At 36.4% G+C, this 6,000-nt stretch overlaps 1 protein-coding gene across 1 annotated transcript in view; it reads right to left on the bottom strand.

The window, feature by feature from the left end:
• Positions 1 to 318: 318 nt before the first annotated feature.
• Positions 319 to 6,000, bottom strand: part of LOC142322466 (diphthine methyltransferase) — a 37,127-nt gene continuing 31,445 nt past the window's right edge. Inside the window, exon 5 of the mRNA XM_075361577.1 lies at positions 319 to 376. The gene's annotated coding sequence lies outside the window, so the exon portion shown is untranslated. The remainder of the gene's footprint in view (positions 377 to 6,000) is intronic.

Here is a 6,000-nt window from a genome sequence, read left to right as displayed (position 1 = left end):
GGAATTAAAATATTGTCAAATTGAAAAAAAATTAAATTATAAGAAATATTAGTTCCGTAAAATTAACAAAAATGACATTACCATCACCTACACATAAATTCATCAACAGTCAATACCATAACAGTCAATACAAATAAACATTGACAGATGATTAAGTAGCAGAAAATTTATATTAAAATTTTGTTCTTGTTTTACCACTATGTCTTGGATTAGGTCTTCAATCTGATACCTTACTAATCTAAAACTTAACTGACTGACAATGTTTATTTGTTTAAATATAAATACAGATTTCTTTTAAATAATAAAAAAAAAACTAACTGAAAACACAGTAGCCTTCAATACAGCACCCTCCGCAGCACATTCCATGATCACTACACTAAAAAAAAAAAGAATAAATAAAATATTAAACAAACTTTCCTACAGGAATTTACTATCATCTTTTGTTATATACTTATGAAATTTTTTTCTTAATATAATTTGCTATTATACTATTTCAAACAGTGCCATGCATTTATAAAGTTAGTTTCCATTTTCATTTAATTATGGAAAAGAATGTTTAAAAAATCATTGAAATTTAACAAAAGAAAAATTATTTATAATTTGCACAAGAATATGCACTTATATAAGTAGTAGAAATTGCTTACATCTACATCAACCTTGTGAAATATTGTTGTAAGAAGGATAAGGCTGACGGGCCATATATTATGATTTACAAGGTTTGTTTGTAGAAGAAAATACAGAGGATAAAAGTAGTAAGGAAGATGATAGATAATACATAAAGTAGATAACTAAAAAATAAAGAGACTGAAATTTGTATGATGTAGGAAGAACACAGGGATTTATAAATTATTATAAAACCACTGCACAGATCTATCACTGGAGAGATTGTAAAATTTTATATCAAAATATTAATATATCTAATTATTTCAATAATTAATCTCGGTGAAATACTAAAAATATTAATGTAAAAATTTGACTGCAAAATATTTAAATACACATTCCTCTCTGTAGTGATTACATTGAAATTAAAAACTGCATAATCAAATGTACTAACTGTAGAAAGAAATATGTGCATATGTGAATCTGTAGAATTAGAAGAATTTTGTTATTTGGGAAGTAGAATTACTAAAGATGGACGAAGCAGGAGCGATATAAAATGCCGAATAGCACAAGCTAAACGAGCCTTCAGTAAGAAATATAAGTTGTTTACATCAAAAATTAATTTAAATGTCAGGAAAAGATTTTTGAAAGTGTATGTTTGGAGTGTCGCTTTATATGGAAGTGAAACTTGGACAATCGGAGTATCTGAGAAGAAAAGGTTAGAAGCTTTTGAAATGCGGTGCTATAGGAGAATGTTAAAAATCAGATGGGTGGATAAAGTGACAAATGAGGAGGTATTGCGGCAAATAGATGAAGAAAGAAGCATTTGGAAAAATATAGTTAAAAGAAGAGACAGACTTATAGGCCACATACTAAGGCATCCTGGAATAGTCGCTTTAATTTTGGAAGGACAGGTAGAAGGGAAAAATTGTGTAGGCAGGCCACGTTTGGAATATGTAAAACAAATTGTTAGGGATGTAGGATGTAGAGGGTATACTGAAATGAAACGACTAGCACTAGATAGGGAATCTTGGAGAGCTGCATCAAACCAGTCAAATGACTGAAGACAAAAAAAAAAAAAAGTGAATCTGTAATACTGAGTGATTCAAAAGGACTTAAAAATTTATTGAGATAACTTACATATTTAGTTGAGGTCTCATTTCACAGATAAGAAGATCAAATTTATCACCGACATTCACTTTGGTTCAATGTGGCTTCCATTTGTAATGAGACATACATCCTGCCTGAAGTCGATTTCATTCCAGACTGTACCCAGCAAATCAGGCATTACCTCTGCAGCTGCGGTGTTAATTTGAAGTATTAGCTCAACAAGATCGGCAGGCTAGTGTTGTACATAAATCCAATCTTAAATGACACCTCACAAGAAAAAATCTAGCGGTTTCAAATCTGAGGAGCGAGGTAGCTATGTAATTGGATCTTCATGACCAGTGACCTGGGAATTGAGTCAAGAAAATCTAAAATTTAATAAAAAATCTAAAACAGAGATGGTGCTCTGTCTTGTAATGGCGTCCATCTTGCTCATCATCGTTCAATTGAGGAATTAGAAAACTTTGAAACAGATCTCCAGATAAACGATATCATTTACTGTTGCTTCCTGGAAGAAGAACAGGCTGTACATTCTTTGTTTAGGACACAAAAACATTGACCTTAGGGGTATCACAAATGTGCTGCAAAGTTTCATGAGGATATGTTTGCTACCCAATATTCGACAGTTATGGTTGTTCACCTTCCCACTAATGTGAAAGGTTGACTCATCGTTACAAATTACATCGGCTAAAAATGTATCATTGTCTGCAATTCTATCAATCGTTTCTACACAAAACTGCATCCCAACCCCATAGGGGGAAGACGTTACCAGTTGCTAATCACCCCCTCCGTTCCAAGCCCTGAGGGGCTTTACCGATGGTCGTCTTTAGACCTTCTAACTGATTACATCTCAGTCATCAGCCAGGCCTCGGTCGGGATGCCACCGATGTAAATGCCTCGGCAGACATTTGCATCAGCAAATTACATATCAAATTTCGCCATCACGTAGGCCTCAAACGGACATCTTCACATCCCTCAAACTAACTGACCGAAACCCCTGAAACGCGAACCCCGCGCCTAGTCCAGATTTGACAGCACCGTTCGTGACTGTGAATGCCTCTGAAAACGAACGAGTTTAAGGTAAAATCTGTGCTACACTCACATCAATCAAAATTATGTTTTACGCAACATAGAGATTCAGATTACACCCGATTGAGTCGATCAATTTAGGTCACCTAAAAAGGGGAATGCAACCTCATTGCAGTCCGCGCAGGAGCCGGGACAAACCCCGCACCCCACCCGGTTTCATCTCGGTGTCTCGCGTGGCATTACAAAGTCACGATCAGGACCGCCACGCCTCCAGTCGCACGGATTAACATACCCCGGCGGCGTAGCCACTCCCACCAGTGGGAATCCAATATAACCGTGGCACGATGTCAATGCGCCTACCTCCAACCAATCCAATGCTTAAGCCGGAACCCTAGCCACTCGGGATCCTACCCCGAGTGGGTAGGGTTCCGCAGAGGGAGTGTAGCTCCACGATCGAGTACCTCAATCGCGGACCTACACAGCGTAACGGCGCGAAGAAAACCAGCCACTGTACATTGGATGATTGGCGGATCATCCAATTAATAGTTACCCACTTTCAAATATATTACATACACTATAGTTTGCACGGCTTCAAGTGCAACGGTTTACGTAATATGCGCCAAATAGTCGTTCTTGCGACGTCTGTGTCTGTGCGTTGGCAGGGTCCGTACCTGTTTGTGTGGGTGAGTGGTGTGTGCGCTTGAGGAGGTCTTACGTGCCTATGGGAGTGTTTGTGCTTGGTTGGAACTGTGTTTAATATCTTTTTGTGATGTGCTGTGTTTTGTGATGCGCTTGATGATATGGCTTTGTGTTGACCAATTGTGTGTGTGTGTGTGTGTGACGCTAAACCCCTCACCCCCCCCGTCTCCCTAAAGTAATGCTCCACTAGCTGTTCTAGGGGGGAGGGTTGGCAGGTAAAGATTTAGTCGGTAGTGCGCAGGTACTATACGCCTTGTATACATAACACATCCTGCGGAACCTGTTAGAAAGCCCGATACTGCTTAGGCGCCCGTAAATGGGGTTCCTCCACCTCTAAAAAAAAACCAGTTGTATATGGAATGATATTCTCACGTGACGCACATAAGAGTTGATTTCTTCGGGCTACGTGCAAAGCTTTTTCTGAGTTGTTCTACAGCCGTTTTAGAACGCGATTTTGTATGTTTAACAGAACAACTAGTCGAAGATTTGATACCAATAGTAAACTGTATGCCTCCTGGGAAGCTCCCTATTTTACTCTACGAAAATTATATTGAACTACAATTGCTCACTGCAAATCGTGAAACCAAAACGCACAGCGAGCACGTTCCGCACCAGTAAATGCATATAATTTCAAACAACAATGGAGCAACACTGGTGGCCGAATTCGGTACTAATGAACTACGAGTCAACAACTTGTGTTTTTGCAGTGAAATGAGACCTCAACTGAATCTGTAGTTTTCTAAATAAATTTTTAATGCTTTCAAAGTTGTGAAGTCCTTTTTGAATCCCCGAATATATTAAATAATATAAAATGCCTTTATAACAGTTTCATGATATACATATAAACTCACATCGGTAATATAATTGTCTATTAAATGACCGAGGGTATTTTTATAAGAAAAAAAAATTATTATTATGCTTTGATGAATTTGAACTAGAAAATTAATTAGATACTAAAAGTTTTCGAAAAACAATGGTTCATTTCCTAAAAAAGACGTTTTTGCAAGTACTCCTTTTTAAATCCAGTGCACTGTGAACCGAAAGATAATTACTTCCAGAATTCCTTTCTGAAGGTTGAACAAAAATACAGTTTGGAGACGTATAATTGCCTGGACTAAACCCAGAGAAGAAATTAAGCCAAAGCTACAAGTCCTCGTTGAAATCAATGAACTGGTACAAGAAGCACAAGTATCTGACGAAGACTGCCAACGTTGTATAAGAATTGTTGTGCCAAGCAGGATGAAGTCGTTTGCAGACAACTTTATTAGATTCAAGCTGGAACTATGTTACCATGACGAAGCTAAAAAACCTTCTAGGCTTACCCCAGCATCGACAAATAGCCATCGCTGCGGAGGGGTGAGTGTAACTAAGACCGATGCAACAATACTCATCGCCAAAGTCTTCGCAAGCTGAGAATAGTCACAAGCCATACCGGTAGATAACAAGTGACCTATGACAGGAAAAGTGTGATATGTACTAGCGGCATTTAATATAATGAACACCGTAATTGCATATATTGTACACCATTTGAAACTACCAATCTCGATTTAATTTCATCGAAGGAATAAATTGAAATCAAGCATGCTCCCAGAATTCAACTTCAAGACAAAAATCTCAATCAGTGGAATTCCAGCCGCTTAAGATTCTGCGGAACAGATTTATTACGTACACATAGTATGTTGGTGATCGGCCGCAAACACAACAGATGCAGCAATTAAGAGTTATTCTGGCGTAAACCAGAAGCTTTACGAGAATATTATATTTCCTGATTCAACTAGTCCACAATAGATTAAAGAACTCGGGGAAGTCCAGTTCCTTAATCACAAATAAATTACGATATTCTATTCGCTGCTTGACGTTGTTATAATAAGCATAATACTTATTAATGAAGAGTTCTGTAAACTGCTCAACATTTTTCCAATTATACAAGAAAAAAAAGCATCTCAAACTTCCAACATATGCCGGTCTATTAAAATAGGATGTACTTAGTGAATTAACAAATATATCTTAAATTCATGCTTGGGCAATCTCAATTTTTGGCAAGTCTAGAAAATTACTAGCATTTCATTTTTAATAAGATATTCCATAAATTTAATGTTATTACGAGTATATGAATTTTTGTTTTACGCATCGTATTATTAGAAGAATCTTTTTCTAAACCCTTGAGTAGATCTGGCTTTACAAATAACAAACACTAAAGCTTCTTAAATCACCGACTTTGTACATCTAAAATTTGAGAAGCTATGAACAAAGATCAAAAAGGAAAAACTAGAAATGAATGAGTTACCAAAAGATGACTTTTAATCATTTCAGAGAATGCTTATAAATTGTTAGTTCTATACAGGAAACATGATTAATCAGAAGAAAACTGCATGTTAAGTAAGATTGTTAAAAAGCAATTTCAATGATAAATGATACATTTTAGAAGATAGGTTTCATACACATTAGTTAAGTCAGAGAAAGAATCTTCTATAGAGCGGCCACAAAATCCCTTTCCATATAAAGAAATAAACAGCAATTGTTTGTCATTAGTTTGGTAAATATTTTTATCAAAAAAATTACTTT

The sequence above is a fragment of the Lycorma delicatula genome, chromosome 3, assembly GCF_047948215.1.
Source record: "Lycorma delicatula isolate Av1 chromosome 3, ASM4794821v1, whole genome shotgun sequence".
Lineage (NCBI taxonomy): Eukaryota > Metazoa > Arthropoda > Insecta > Hemiptera > Fulgoridae > Lycorma > Lycorma delicatula.
Note: the sequence above shows the minus strand (reverse complement) of the source record. Positions and strands in the feature narration are given on the sequence as shown.